This window comes from Sus scrofa, chromosome 9 (assembly GCF_000003025.6).
Source record: "Sus scrofa isolate TJ Tabasco breed Duroc chromosome 9, Sscrofa11.1, whole genome shotgun sequence".
NCBI lineage: Eukaryota > Metazoa > Chordata > Mammalia > Artiodactyla > Suidae > Sus > Sus scrofa.
Window position 1 is genome coordinate 55807823 of NC_010451.4, and position 16280 is coordinate 55824102.

Consider the following 16280-nt stretch of genomic DNA (forward strand, 5'->3'; position numbering starts at 1 on the left):
GCACCCATGACATATGGAGGTTCCCAGGCTAGGGGTCTAATCAGAGCTGTAGCTGCTGGCTTACACCACAGCAACGTGGGATCCGAGCTGTGTTTGCGATCTGAGCCACAGCTCACGGCAACGCCAGATCCTTAACCCACTGAGGAAGGCCAGGGATCATACCTGAAACTTCATGTTTCCTAGTCGGATGTGGTAACCACTGAGTCATGATGGGAACTCTTTTTTTTTCGGGGGGAGGGGGGATTTTTTTTTTGCAATTTTTCTTTTTAAGGTTGCATCTGAGGCTTATGGAAGTTCCCAGGCTAGGGGTCCAACTGGAGCTGCAGCTGCTGGCCTACATCACAGTCACGGGCACAACAGATCCCAGCCGCATCTTCCACCTATACCACAGCTTGGGGCAGTCCTGGCTCCTTAACCCATTGAGTGAGGCCTGGGACCGAACCTGAATCCTCATGGATACTAATCTGGTTCTTAACCTGCTGAGGCACAACGGGACCTCCCTGAAATGATTATTTATTTATTTATTTATTTATTTATTTATCTATCTATTTATTTTTGTCTGTTTAGGGGCGCACCTGCAACATATGGAAATTCCCAGGCTAGGAGTCGAATTGGAGCTAGAGATGCCGGCCACAGCCACAGCTCACAGCAACACTGGATCCATAACTCACTGAGAGGGGCCAGGGATTGAACCCACATCCTCATGAACACTAGTTGGATTCGTTTCTGCACCACAACAGGAATTCCTGGTTATTGTTTATGTTGACTTTTCTAGATCTACATCCTTTATGCTTCCCCATGAATTTTTCCTTCATCCTCTTTCTTTCTTCCTTCCTTTTTCCTTCCTTCCTTCCTTCCTTCCTTGCTACCTTCCTTTCCTTCCTTCCTTTCCTTCCTTCCTCCCTCCCTCCCTCCTTCCTTCCTTTTGGAAGGTATTTGTTTTCATTCTGTTTTGGTTTTCTAGTTTGCACGCACATGCCCTGCCTGCTCATAGAGATTGGGAGCACACAATCAAGCCGACCATGCTTGCTGCCTAGAGCAGAGTTACTATGACATGACTCACGAACAGTCCAGGAGGCAGAGCAGCCCAGAAGGTCTGAGTCTTTTTCTCTACTCTTGGCTTTTGCCTAAGTCACCACTGTCCTGTGCTTTCTTTTCTCAGCCCATAAAATCGCAAGGATCTTATTGGCCTTGAGATAAAGGTAGGTAGTCCCTCTTGGCTGTGCCTCAGTCCCCTCATCAGGCCGACCACCACCTCCACCTCGGAAAACACTGACCTGATGTGGGGAAAGGGATGGACAAGCAGAAGTTCTTTAATGAGTATGTTCAACTACCCTCAATGAATTATTGGACAAGCTTTGATTTCTGTGCCAATAAATTCGCTCAGTGTTGTAACTTGAAATTGCAACACTCACAATGCCTATTCTGGCATATGCTTCTTCTAGGGCCCAAGAGAAACTAAACTGGAATCACTTTGAATCCCTCTCTGGACCCCAGGAGTTATTTCAGCTCCAGGGAGAAAATTTCTAGGGGTGCCTGCAGGTGACTAGTCTATCGGGACTTACGCCCCAGTGGGCTGCTTTTTCCAGATATTCTGAACTATGAGATCTCACTTTCTAGTCCAAGGCTGTCACCCACCTGCCAAGTGGAGGGGGGTGGTGGATGTAGGTGGACCTGTGGTCAGATGTCTGAGTCCCAGCTCAGCCAGTCATGGCCTGCGGAACGCAGCCCGGAGCTTCTCAGACCAATATGACTGGACGGGTGTCACATAGACCCAAACACTGACCCCCTGACCCTCAAGGCCAGAGAGGGCCTGGAGAGAGTCACAGGGCCCATGGTGACAGCCCTTCCACTGACCCCAGCGAGAGGGTCTTACAAGCAACGTCCTGGTCCATGTGGCCCACTGGAAATAATTCAGGAGACACTCTTGTCGGCTCCATCATCTCCACCTTCCTGCAAAACGGGACTGCAAATATCACCTACTCATAGGAATACTCCACAGGGAGCACTCAGCTCAGTACCTGCCTCAGGGTCATCAGGGAATACATTGGGGCCGATAATGGTACTTGCAGGAACCGTCACCTGGCAGAGGCCTCTGACACTCAGCAGTGCTATGATTGCTTCTGATATTGTCTCAGTTTAAAGCCTTCACGGGAGGGAGGGACACAATTTCTGCCCTGCCTCCTAAGGGGCAACAGAGGGGCTCAGCCGAGACCCAGGGCCACCTCGTCCAGGGCCCAGATCCTCCAGGGGGGAAATGAGAGGAGCCTGGGGCTCACCTGGCTGAAGATGCTCCTTGTCCTCGTCCTCCAGGGGCACAGGGAAACAAATGACCAGAGGCTTGATTTCTGTGGAGGAGGCCTCAGCAAAGCCAGTCCCCTGCCCTACGCTGTCCCCAACTCCCCATAACAGCAGAAGCCATTGACTCAGCTCTCTGTGCCCCAGGAGGCCATAGTGGGTGCGTGAGGGTAAGTGTGGAGAAAACCCTCTTTTCCACTCAAACTTGGCTCATCATTGGGACTTCGGGGAAATTTCCAGAATGGGACCAGTCAATCATCAGTTTCCCGTGTCAGCTCTACACTTGGTCCTAGCAGCCAGTCTGCCCTAGATCTTGTGTGCTCTGCCTTTTAATAATTTCCTAACTAGTTTCCTGGCAATGATCTCACCTCAGCCCAAGCTACCTTGCACCTTGCAGACAAAGCAGCCTCGCTAATTGTAAATATGACCTCACATGGCTTTGCACCACCTGCATGATCCTGCCACGCTCCTGGGCATCACACGCAAGGTCCACGTCCTGCACACTCGCCCTACGGCTTCTCTTGTCTCGTCTCTCCTCTCCCCTCCCCTCCCCATCCACTCACCCCAGCCACCCCAGCCACACCAGTTCGGTGTTTCTTGCAAATGCCATGCTCTCTCATATCTCCGTGTTTTAGTAAATGCTATTTCCTTGTTTTGGAATGTCCTTCCTCCTGCCCCCACCAGATCGCATCCTGCCCACCCAGGGAGTTTAGAATCATGCTTCCATGGTGAGGTCAACCATAGGTAAAGTGGGGTGTCCTTCCGGTACAGGAAATGATTACATCATGACTACTTTGTGGCATCTATCCCGCTTGAGTCTAACCGCCTACCTGTATGTACCCACCCCTCTAACCTGTAATTGCCAGAACAGCGGCTAATAAGTCATTTCTCAGGACCTCACAGAGTTCCCAGAACATAGGGCATGCTCATTATAAGTTTGTAGAAAGGCAAAGAGGAAAAATCCTCTATGTCTAGTAGGAGGATTTGATGAGAAGGGCAATAACAATGAGAAAAAGGCAGTAGTCATGATTAGCATCTTAAATTGTAGAATTAAGAGGAGTGAAACTTGGGGCAAACTCAGACCATGTGAGCAATCCCAGTGAGAACTCTAAGAGAAGGAATTAGGAAGCATTCACTCCATGGAAGCCACGGGTCAGGTAAGAGGCAAAGCATGTGATCGAAGCTGAATCCTTGGAAAATCACTGAGCTGTGAAAAGGTCCCGAGTAGATTTGTAACCCAGCACAGAAAAAAAATGAATTGCTGGGAAAAGGAAAAAAAAGACATGCATGAGAAGTCCTGGGTCTCAGCTCTGCAGAGCATTTCTTAGCAATTATAGCATCTTACGCACATGAAAAAAATCAGAGAAAAAGCTCAAAGCCACCCACAGCATCAAAGCTCCAAGAACCATAATTCCTCCCTATGCTGCTCTGCAAGCTCAGCCTTGCACCCAAGATGACTTGGTGTGCTTCTTACCCAGGAAGAGAAACATCTTCATGCCTTACATATACAAAAAATATATATATATATATTTTCAGATTGTTCACATCTTGCCAGGCACCCCATCCCATCGTGTTTTGAAAAACTGAAGCTAAATTAGTAGGGATACATTTTCACAAAACAGTGCAGCGTAAGACGATGTGAGCCAAGCCCGTGACTGAAGGGCACCTGCCAGCAGGCTGGGTAAGTCCTTGTGGAAAACAGCATCCTTCCCATCACCAGGCTTGGCTTCATTTGGTGTGCTCAACTGAAGGAAAAAGCAAACACATTTCCTCTAAAGCCTGCCAATTGCAAAAGACAAACATCTTTCAAGCAACTATGCACAGTATCTCTATGACATGGATGTTTGGAGACGAGGGCGCCACACCTGTTCATGTAAAACGGAACAAGGGGGACAGACGCCACTCACAGAGCATCTGTCACAGCAGTATTGAGGGAGCCGAACAAATGTCGAGGAGTCCAGATGCATTCGCTTAGAATCATGCAACATTTCGTCAAATGAAGGAAAGGCGTTTTGGTGCGGATGGACAAAAAGCCTTCAGCCTTTTCCAATGTAGACCTCCCTAGCATCCTTACCCTTTGCCTGAATGTTGGCAGAGGCTAAGAGAGGTCTGTCTTCGTGGAAGCTCTTGCCATCAGGGACAGAAGCCCACACACGTCTGCATCACCTGGAGGAGAAGGCTGTGGAGCCAGGCATGATGTTCAGGGTCGTGGACTGGCTAAGAGAGGCCTGGACGAAGTTCATGGCTCATAATCCACATGCAAATCTCACCTACAGCATCAAGTGGGGTGAAAACCATACCTTCAGCCCCGAAGGGAGGTAGACAGTCTGTATAGGTGTGAGGTGGGGAAAAGAAAGCTAAATTCCCACGAAAATCCACTCCTTTTCCCCCAAAGGGCCAAGGTGGCCTTTCTCCCCTTACCTCATGGATTGCCAGCTTGAATGCAGAGATGAACGCTCAGCTTCTTGGTCCCCAAGAAAGCAGCCGGGTCCTTGACAGTCCTTGCACCTTTGGTCCCAGAGTTTGGATGGCCAGGGTGAGAGGGCCTGGGGCTCTGTTGCTTTTTATGAGTTTGTAGGTCAGCTCAGACTGGCTGCCAAGCCATCTGTATGCAACGGCTCTCAAAGAACACAATTTACTTAGAACCGGATCCAACAAGGGGAGGCGTGGCACTTAAGTGGGCTGGACACCCCAGAGGTGTTGAGCCGCCTGGGCTAATTAAGAAGGATTTGCTTTTGGAGCCGTGGCTTGGAACCTGCACGCTTGCGCTGACAAGCAACCCAGCCAAATGCGTGCACTTAGGGTAGAGGCTCCCAGGAGGGGGTATTGTGTCCCCCAGGGGCCCTTCCAAAGCCTCTCCTGCTCAATGACTCCTGCAGTGGCCACAGGTCAGGCTGACCTGAGCTTCCCTTGGTCATTATCTGCCACGCTGGTCCCAGTTCAATGTGGAGCTTGGTAGCCGAGACTTCAGAGGGGAGCTGATGGGGAGGGAGGCCCTGCCCCATCTCACCGGGGGTAAGGTCCTGGCTTCTCACCCTCAAGGTCTGTGTGGGGAGGGAAGCCATGGATGTGATGGACTGGGCACACACTTGGCAGTGAGGGAATGCTCCAAGAAGTCAACACACCCCAGTATCTGCTTTCCGTTTTTTTTTTTTTTTTTTTTTTGTCTTTTTGTCCTCTTAGGGTCGCACCCGCGGCATATGGAGGTTTCCACGCTAGGGGTCTAATCAGAGCTGTAGCCGCCAGCCTACACCATAGCCACAGCAACGCCAGATCGAAGCCGCATCTGTGACCTATACCACAGCTCACGGCAATGCCGGATCCTTAACCCACTGAGTGAGGCCAGGGATCGAACCTGCAACCTCATGGTTCCTAGTCGGATTTGTTAACCACTGAGCCACGACGGCTGTCTTTCCCCCTTCCAACCCCACCCTCCAGGGCCCTCTTCCTCCAGCTCATACTTCCGGTCTTCCACCCTCTTGAGCTGTCCTCTAGTCAGAGTCCCTGCGGGTTCTGGTGGCCTCCCTCCGAGGACCCTCACTCACTTCACTGCTGGCCACCACTGGAGCATCAGAAAACAGTCTCCTTAGTAAACTGTGGCTTTGTGCTGGGGGAGCAGCATAGGGTGACCAAGGGCACAGCCTCCCCCTCCAGCCCCTGCTCCCCTCAACAACTTCCAGAAGATGTGAGGGATTAGATTTCACTGAGTCTAAGTGACTCAAAGGACAGGAGATGCTGCGGAGCTGGACTGTAGTTTGGAGGCCACGTGCCAGAGATTCTGACACCGGAGAATTTCTACGCTGTGATTTTCCTAGAGGTGATGAAATAGAAACGAATACAGAATTACCTGAGGAAAGGAATTTTTTTTTTTTTTTTTTTTTTTTGTCTTTTTGCCTTTTCTAGGGCCACTTCCTCTGGCACATGGAGGCTCCCAGGCTAGGGGTCCGATTGGAGCTGTAGCCGCCAGCCTACACCACAGCCACAGCAACACAGGATCTGAGCCACGTCTGCGACCTACACCACAGCTCACGGCAATGCCAGATCCTTAACCCACTGAGCAAGGCCAGGGATTGAACCTGCAACCTCATGGTTCCCAGTCGGATTTGTTAACCACTGCACCACGATGGGAACTCCAGGTAATTGTGTTTTCAAGCAGGTATAAGTATAATCAGTTTTATTCTAAAGGAAAAAGACTAGAGTAGGTTTAAGAAAAAGGGTATAAGAGTCTTGCCCATGTGAAGTTTGATTGTAAGAAACCTCTTCCGGGGAGCAGCACGACCACAGGGAAGAATAAGAGGAGCGTTTGTTCCATCGCTCGTGCTAAATGTGACTTTTCCTCTTCACAGAAGGTCCCCTGTGAGCCCACTGGTCCCCAACCCCTCTTCCTAGGTTCACCCCTCCCTCCAAAATCACCTTCTTCCTCACTCCCCCACTGCAAGGTTTTCCATCTACCTTCTCTGGCATCCGACCCCCACCCCAGGGAATAACCTCACAACCCCAGGTTCCCCCTCCCCACCCCTGAGCAGCACGTCACCCTAAGTCTGGGTCCGGGGACATGGGGATGCAGCCTGTAGAACCCTGTGCAAGGAGAGGGCATCCAGAGCCCCCAGCAGCTCTGCTCCTGAAAGGCTGAGCACCCAGCACCCACAATGCTGGAGTGGGGGCAGGGGTGCTCCTCCAGAGCGACTTTGGCTGGAAAATTCCCATGGGGCCCCTGGAACCCTTCCTTCCTAGGACATGTCCACCTCCCCTCCCCCCTCCTTCACCCCGAGGCTGTTCAGACAGGATGGGAACTGTCAGGGGACCAGCAGTCCCAGAGCACAGTCGGGAAAAGGGTTCTCTGCTTCCAATTTCAGAGCAGGGGCCCCAGCAGCCCCCAGGAGTGTCCGGGCCAGAGTGAGTCGCAAGTGTGCCTTTCATTCTCCCGACCATCCTCTGGACAACTGGAAACACAAACAGGTGCAAACACTCACCTCTGAAAGGTACACCTTGATTCTCAGAGTCAGTACAGAACAAACCCCAAGTGTGAAAATGAACATTTTCTTTTTATTTGTAATTGAGGTATGGTTGATTTCCAATGTTGTATCAACTTCTGCTGCACAGCAAAGTGATTCAATTAGACACATACATCCATTCTTTTTCATATTCTTTCCATTATAGTTTATCTCAGAATACTGAATATAGTTCCCTGTGCTATATATACAACAGGACCCTGTTATAACCATTTTCTTTTTTCTTTCTTTTTTTCTTTCTTTCTTTTTTTCTTTTTAAGGGCCCTACGTGCCACATATGGAAGTTCCAAGGCTTAGGGCTGAATTGGAGCTGCAGCTGCCAGCCTATGCCACAGCCATGGCCACACCAGATCTGAGCTGCATCTGTGACCTATGCCACAGCTTGCAGCAATGTCAGATCTTTAACCCACTGAGTGAGGCCAGGGATCAAACTCACATCCTCATGGATGGTAGTAGGGGTCTTCACCCGCTGAGCCAGGATCTTGTTATAAACATTTCTTAAGTGCCTCATTCATGTGCAAGCCAGATCCCTCCACAGGATGGAGCCAGAACATCTCATTACTTTGGAGATCAGGTAGTTATCTTATCTCAGAACCACCCCCCTTATCCCTCATTCAGAACAGCCCCTGAGGACCAGATGGAAATGAGAAAGAGGCTGTTGCTAAGCAACAGAGAGGGCAGGGCAGCTGCTTCTCCCAGAGCCAGGAATCTTGGTTATAGTGAAAGTAGCTGATCTGATGGAACACTGCAGCTTCCATAAAACTAGTGTGATTCACTTTCTCAGTCTCTCCTTCTACAATGGTCTTCAAGGAGAAATTCTGCTCGTGCTCCACTCTCTACCTTTTTCCATGGCTCTATCCCACACCCACTCTGCTGACCCCTCCGGTGGGGATGGGTGCTTACTCTTCAAATACAGCCCGGAGCCCCTCAGCACCTGAGCTGGAGAACCAGAATGGATGGGCTGATTCTCTTTTCCTTTAAAGAAATTTGGAGCATTTCAAAGATATTATTCCATTCATGACTAATATTCCAACAGGAGCAATTTGGATGAAGAGTAAGCCCTTAAAGGAGCCTGTCTAGATAGGGACGATGAGGCAGTCAGCTCACACAACAAGAGACAGCACACAAGTTCTGCAAGGTGGGGACCCTGGACCACGTGCAGAGCAGACGGCAGGGCAAGCAGGCAGGACTTGCAAAGTGGAACCAGGAGCATGTATGTGATGGACAAGGAGGTGAGAGCATCAAATCACAGCATCGCTGCCAAGGTGGGTTCTTCCTGATCTGAGCAGAACAAGGGGAAAGCATTGTGGGGTGGGCTTCCTACCTAGGCTATGGCATCTCAACCTGCCAACAACCGTAGGGAAAGGTGTCATTTTCATCAACATACAAATAGAGAGGTAAAGGCACTCAAGTATGTGACCAGGCAGGGGTCCAATTCACACCTGTCTGCGATGGGCAGGCCCCTCCAACCACTGCTTCATTGAGATGATCAGCTATGAGGTGAATACAGTTTCCCAGCGGAGGGAACAGAGGTTGGAGCCACAGTCCCACCTCTGCTCTAGTTAGTTAAAAAGCACTTCTGACTGCACACTCTGGGGAGAGCATGTACTCTTTGCAAAGCACCCAACTCTTCATTTTGGGAATCAAGAAAGGAAATTTAAAAGAATCTTGAGATCGATTAAACAAATGCTTATTTTTTGCTCCCTCCTGAACTCAACAAGGATGAAAGTAAAGGAATGTTACAAATGTATATCCACAAAGACAAAGGGAGCAGAAACCTGACTGCAGTGGTCAGGAGACTTGCAGAGAATTCAAAAAGCTGGAAAATAGGGACAGGGCAGAGCAGCAAAAGTTGAGAGGGGAGCCCCTGGAGGGGAAAGTTAGCTTGGGGGGCAGGGGGGTGTGGAGATGAGCTCTCAGAGCCCAGGCACCTCTGGAGGCAGCGCTCTTGCTCTCGTGTGGGGGTGGAAGACAGGAAAATGGTTGAAATTCCTTATCAGGAAGGGATTTCCCTAGGCCTGGAATCTGAGAAAACTAGGAAGAGTGTGGTTTGCGGTTCTTCAAATGTAGCCGAAGATGGGGGTGAAGCCCTGCACTGGAGACAGAAAGGGATTGTGGGAAAATCTGTGTACTGAATGGGAGACCATCAGTCCCTTCCTCTGCTCACGATCTTTGCAAAACAGGCACAGGGACATGTCATTCGAACACAGAGCTGGAATCTTCCTTTTCTAGCCACTAACCTACAAGCTGTCTCCCCTCTACTCAGAAGGGAAGAGATTTCTGGGGTCCCAGGCCACCCCCAACCTTGTTCTACAGATGTGGCCCGAGTCCTTCTCTGATTTAGGAAGGGCAACAAAGGCAGTTCCAGAACAACGAACACATGGCCCCTCAGACAGGCGTCCAGCTCCTAAGTGGCTGCACAGAGGGACTCCTTGGAGGAATAGTCTTTCATCTTCGTGCCTTGATTTTTTTTTTTGAAAACCAGGGTCTGGTGAGAGAGAGCTGTGGTCAACTCGTAATGTGTTTGCCTCAGAGGAGAATGAGGTAACCCCACTGTGGTGACAAAAAGAAAGGGCACCTTTACATGGGTTTCCCATGGAAAGGTTTTGAGAAAGCCGTGTGCAGGAGATGAAATGCTTTCCTCTGAAACCTTTACTGCCTTTGAAGATGGTGGCTCATCCATCACTCTGTCAAGGGACATTTAAAAAAAAATGCAATGGAACAGAGGGAGGATTTTGATGATTTCATCTAATTCATTATAAGCTTGTACAATGAGGGCCTTTTAGTAAAAGCCATAGCACTAGGCACTTGGAGCATTAGTTACAGAGGTGAAGAGAGCATGATCCCTGGGAGTTCCCATTGTGGCTCAGTCGTAACAAACCTGAATGGTATCCATGAGGGCTCAGGTTTGATCCCTGGCCACGCTCAGTGGGTTAAAGATCCAGCATTGCCGTGAGCTGTGGACTAGGTCACACACATGGTTTAGATGTGGCATTGCTGTGGCTGTGGCATAGCTCTGATTCAACCCCTAGCCTGGGAACTTCCATATGCCCCACCTGCAGCCCTTAAAATAGACACACACAAAAAAATTTCCCCTGGGCTTCAGGAATTTCACATTTTGCAGAGGAGGAGACATCACAATAAGGAATCAGAGTGTGGGAAGTGTTCTGAATAAATGGAAGGAGAGGTTGCTTCTGGCTGGAAGAGCCTTATAGAGGGGGTGATGTTTAGACTGGATGCCATCGGGGAGGTAGAACTACAGCAGGTGGTCATGGAAGGTGGGGAGTGGATGAAGGAGAAACAGCTTGGAGGCTGGAGAGCTAAGGGGGGTTTGTGGCAGGTGGACCACTCAAGGGAAGCCACGTGAGTGTGAGAGAAGACTGTGGGGGGATGGCCAGAAGCAGAGGGGGGACACGATGGCGGAGGGACAGGCTGGGCTGGGATTTGACTTTTCATCCGAGTAATTTGGGAGTCACATGGCTCTGGGGGAGGGGATGGGTGCTGGGAATGCAAGAGTGCTGGCTGGATCTCTCCAAAAGATGCTGGTTCTTCTGCGTTTTGCATTTACGACTTGAAGAATTTTCCCATGTGTCACCCTGAATTTTTAATGTTATTTATTTTTACTATTATTGCATATTGTGACATCTCGTGCCCATTTCTTGAGCCCAAATAAACAATGCGTCGTCCTCTAGGACATTGTGGAGGCATGTCCTGTAAGCCCAAATCTCACCCGCAGTCTTGCCCATGTTGCTTGGAGCTCCCTGCCCCTCAAGCCATTAAACCAGGAAGAGAAGCTGCCCCAAGGCAGCTCGCTTGTACTCAGTGCTCTCTCTGCCAGGCTCTCTAGAAAAAGTACAATCCTTGCCCTGAAGCAAGTGCTATGTCAACACCTAGTAGCAATAGTATTTTCTGCCTCTCAACCCTTGAAATAAACAGAACGCGGACTCCTTCAGGTGGGCTCCCTGTAACGCCCAGCAACAGACTGGCCCTCCCCTAAGAACAGACACCTTCCCAGGGCTGTGTTCTTTGAACTCTATGTGTACCTGAGCTCTGCTGTCAGCAACCCGGAGTCGGGACCCTTGGATTCTTCGGCTGAGGGGGGCTGCTCTCTGACATGTGTAACTTGGGACAAGCACAGGAGTGCGGAGAGGTGGGGAGCCTTGGGTAAAGTTGACCATCTCTTTTCTGCTCTGTGGTTCAAGGCCCTTTGCTTTCTGTCTCATCTGCATTCTGTTCTGTATTCTTCTTTCTTTTTTGTCTTTTTAGAGCCACACCCATGGCATATGGAGGTTCCCAGGCTAGGGGTCCAATAGGAGCTATAGCCGCCGGCCTATGCCACAGCCACAGCAACACAAGATAACGAGCTGCGTCTGTGACCTACACCACAGCTCACAGCAATGCTGGATCCTTAACCCACTGAGTGAGGCCAGGGATCGAACCCGCAACCTCATGGTTCCTAGTCTGATTCGTTAACCCCTGTTCTGTGTTCTTCTAATCCTCATTTAGACAAGAGGACACACAGGCCTAGCAAGATGCGTTTCCTCAGGTCCCTGAATGACCTTCCAAAAGGGACCCTGGTGTGGGTGGTTAGACTGGGGTCAAGACTCGGCTGGTCCCCTATTTTTGATCTCTAGACCCCAGAGCAGCAATCCACAAGGCTTTGGACCCCATCCATGGGGCAGCTGCCTTCTGGAGATGGAAAGAGAAGCTCAGATTCACAGACTCCCTGCACTGAAAGGGAAGCTAGCGGTCACTTTGGTTTGCCTGCATTCCCTGATTCCCCCCTAAACACATCCACCCAAACCCCCCAGCCCCTCAAAAGCATTCCTAAAAGTCTGGCCCTTGGAGACTAGCTCCAAGCCTCCAACCAGCCAAATGGGACAGGACCCTCACTTTCGCCATTCTAGACGTGAAACTCTCATCAGTGCTCCTTTGCCTCACAGGGTGGCTCATGGTGACCTACAGTGACTTTGGTTTTGTTTACAAATATAAATAATCCATACATCCTCAGGCTGCTCAAAAATGGCTCGTCTGGGCTTGGCTCGCGCAGGTGATAAACAGGACAACTGGAAGACAAATCCAAGCTGAACTCCACTGCACTGTAGAGGCGTAAACACTGAACAAACCTCATGGAAAAAATTCACTCCCAGCAGTCTTCCTGTTGTTGAGGATCCAGGAACAGGTCATGGAACAGGATGACCCTCAAGGAGGACCCCAGACCCTGCCCCCCCTACCCCAGGGCCTGGGGGAAGAGGGTCCTGGGCTTGATGGTGAAATTGACAAACACAGGTTCTAGAGAGAGCCTTCTTCTTTGTTTAAATTTTTTTCACATTTCCCTTCATTTCAAAATATTTGCCTTTTTTTTTTTTTTTTTAATTTTATGGCCACATCCGTGGCATATGGAAGTTCAAACACGGGCAACTTATTATAAGTTTTTTAAGAGAAATATATAAAAATAAATCTTTGGTCATATGATATCACTTATATGTGGAACCTTAAAGAATGATACAAATGCACTTATGTACAAAACAAAAACAGAGACATGAAAAACAAATTTATGGTTATCAGAGGACATGGTGAGGGTCAGGAGTGAATATAAAGTAGGAGTTTGGGATTAACCTACACACACTACTATATATAAAATAGGTAAATAACAGGACCTACTGTATAGCACAGAGAACTATATTCAATATCTTGTAATAACCTCTAAGGGAAAAGAATCTGAAAGAGAATACATATACATATACCTATGTAAGTGAATCACATTGCTGTGCACTTGAAACTAATACAACATCCTAAATTAACCATAGTTCAATTTAAAATTTTTTTTAATTTAAAATAATTAAAAAAACAAAAAAAAACAAAAAACAGGAGTTCCCATTTTGGCGGAGTGGAAACGAATCCTACTAGTATCCATGAGAGTGTGGGGTTCGATTCCTGGCCTTGCTCCGTGGGATAAGGATCCGGTGTGGCTGTGAGCTGTGACATAGTTCGAAGACGAGGCTCAGACCTGGCGTTGCTGAGGCTGTGGTGCAGGCCGGCAACTACAACTCCAATTAGACCCCTAACCTGGAAACTTCCATACGCCGCAGGGGTGGCCCTATAAATTCAAAACAAAAAACAAAAAAATAGAGTTCTCATTGCAGCTCAGCAGCAATGAACCTGATTAGTATCCATGAGGATGAGGGTTCGATCCCTGGCCCCACTCAGTGGGTTAAGGATCCCGCGTTGCTGTGACTGTGGTATAGGCCAGCAGCTGAAGCTCAGATTCAACCCCTAGTTTGGGAACTTTCAGATGCGGCAGGTGTGGCCCTAAAAAAAGACAAAACATAAAATAAAATGAAATAAATCAATCGTTGGGAAAGGAGATGTAGGCTGCCTTAGCACTGAGGACCGAAAGGTTGTCTGATGGGCTAGAGGTGGTGAATGCAAATAGCCTGGAAGACCGCCCTGGAGGCTTGAAGTTTTCAGGAAACCCTGCTTTGCATTCTGAAGACTCAGCCTCCCTGCTCACAGCTCTGTCCCCAGTGAGCAAGCAGAAGGAAGACAGAGCTGTCTCCCTGGGCAACTCTGCGAGGAATCCCAGACCCCCCAGTCAGCAGCCACGTGCCTCCCCTTAACTCATGCCATCCCTGGCTTGTACTGTATTGTCGCTTTTATGCCTCAGCATGGCTTTCCCTCTGCTGCTCTGATGTTCCTAGGAAATGGGTTCCTCCTCCTCTGAAGATCCTTGAGTTCCAAAGCTTGATACCTGGTCCAAAAGATGAAGGGATGAAAACAGCTAAGTGCCCTCCCTGCTGGTGCACAGGCTGCTGGCAAAGTGAGCAGTGGAGGCATTTGGAGGCGTGGGGTGGGGTTGCTGGAAAGTTACCAGGACAGCCTTGCCAGGACCCAGACACACATCCAGGGGGAGCCTGAGCGAGGGACACACCCACCACACACATGGCCCCATATCCACACCTCCACTCTGAAAACCAGGTGGCTCCTGGTTATTAGTCCGGCCGTCGCACTTGTCTTAGAGCTGCAATCCCTGTGGCAGCCATAGACTCTCGGAGGACCACCTGTCAATCCCTCAGCCTTGCCCAAATTTCCTGGAAGCCCACAGAGCCTGCTGGTGGATCCAGGACAGCAGACCAGAGAAGGACGGGATGGTGGATGCCTGTCCCTCACACTCGTCTGTTTGGGGAGCCAGTGTGGGATGCGGGTGTGGGTGGGCGCAGGACCAGGGGATGGTTTGGAAGGCTGGAGGGAGGGGCCCAGCAGCGCCTCCTCCTGGTTCTACGTGGCAGCAACACAGGCCTCTTTCTAGGGTTTCAGTTCAGTGTCTCGGACACTTTGTTCCAGAGTCTCAGTTGCTCTCACGTGTCCCCATAAAATCAAAGTCAAGACAAATAAGTTCCCATGATCCCAGCGGGTCACCCTGTGTTCACTGAATGCCCCGAGGGGAGCAGGGAGGGCTGGCAGGGAGCAGGTGTCCCTGCAGCAGGTACTTGGCAGGCATTCCTGTCCAGGCACATGTATTTGTGGGGTCAGCTTCTTGACGTGGGCACGCAAACCTTGGCTCTGGAAATTGCCAACCTCGGCAGTGACCAAGCACAGGTGCCCTGGGCCAGTCCCGTGACCTTGAAGTTGATGCCTTTGCAGGCAGATTAGCTATGTGACAGTCATTTTCTGCCACAGTGGCCAGGCCTGCACCTCGCCACGTTCCTCCAAGATCCACCACAACACATGTCCTGGAACAGTTAACACCCCCAAGTGCCTGTAAGAAAAACCATGAAGCCCTGGCCCTCCCAGAATATTAGGAGATTAGATCCCAAACAGCAGCTCTCCCTGGCCTTCCAGCCCGGGTCTCTGCCGTCTCTCAGACCCCACAGTGACCTTGGGTGCAAGATCATGAGGATATCACCCGCAGGGAGGAAATGTGCTTTAAAATAAGGGCCTCAAGTTCAGGGTGACAGCCTCAGGGAGCTTGGGGAGTAGGAAAAACACTAAACTTGCAGTCAGAAAATCTGGGTTTGAGTCTGCCTGTGGTCCTTCAGGGCAGAGTCACATTACGGTAATTGCATAACCTTTCTGGGTCTCAGCTTCCTCATTTGCAAAAGGACAAATAACACTTGCCTCACACAGAAGTGGTGTGAAAGTGCCCTGTTCTTGCTAAGTGCTATATAAACATCACTTGCTGTTGTATTATTATGTATAATACTAAAATCAAACAGGACCAGAGGCTAGGAATCCTGGGTTTAGTTCTAAGTCCTCCACTGATGAATGCACGTCAGAGGCCACACCATGCTCCCCACACTGTGACACTAGCATAGAGACAGTTGTCTCTGGTGGCCCTGGGGGCTGCAGGGGCTGTGGAATGGAGGTGTTGGGTGGCTGCGATTCTTTGGCAGTTAAAGAACTCAGATAGACCTGAACAAAGCTTGGAAATTATGATCCAAAGCCATTCCTACCTTCTTGCAACAGAACCCAACAGTGACTTCTACTCTTTAAAAGGGTCTCAGCAGAGTTCCCATCGTGGCTCGGCAGAAATGAATCTGACTCTCATCTATGAGGATGCAGGTTCAATCCCTGGCCTTGCTCAGTGGGTTAAGGATCCAGTGTTGCCATGAGCTGTGGTGTAGGTCACAGATGCAGCTTGGATCTGGCATTGCTGTGACTGTGGTGTAAGCCAATGGCTATAGCTCTGATTTGACCCTAGCCTGGGAACCTCCATATGCCATGGGTTTGGCCCTAAAAAGACAAAATAAATAAATAAATAAATAAATAAATAAATAAATAAATAAATAAATAAACAATGAAAGGGGCTCAGCATTGCTTACAAAACAACCCTCATGGTAGCCTCCCTTTTTGTCTTTGTCTGGTCCTTTGCAAAGCATGTTGGTGATCATGACCTTATGTGATTATTTAACAAGGGAAAGTAGTTGCAGAAGAAGGTGTGTGATGACCCTGGCCTTGCAGCTCTGCACC

At 49.6% G+C, this 16280-nt stretch overlaps 1 protein-coding gene across 4 annotated transcripts in view; it reads right to left on the reverse strand.

Annotated features, from left to right (window-relative positions):
* The window catches only part of KCNJ1 (potassium voltage-gated channel subfamily J member 1), a 33742-nt gene extending 28803 nt beyond the window's left edge, over positions 1-4939 (reverse strand). For 2 of the 4 annotated variants that reach the window (XM_021063129.1, XM_021063128.1), the window contains exons 1-2: positions 4720-4939; positions 4373-4568 (exon numbers count right to left, since the gene is read on the reverse strand). The gene's annotated coding sequence lies outside the window, so the exon portion shown is untranslated. The remainder of the gene's footprint in view (positions 1-4372; positions 4569-4719) is intronic. The other 2 variants (XM_003130077.5, XM_021063127.1) reach the window with 1 other exon arrangement.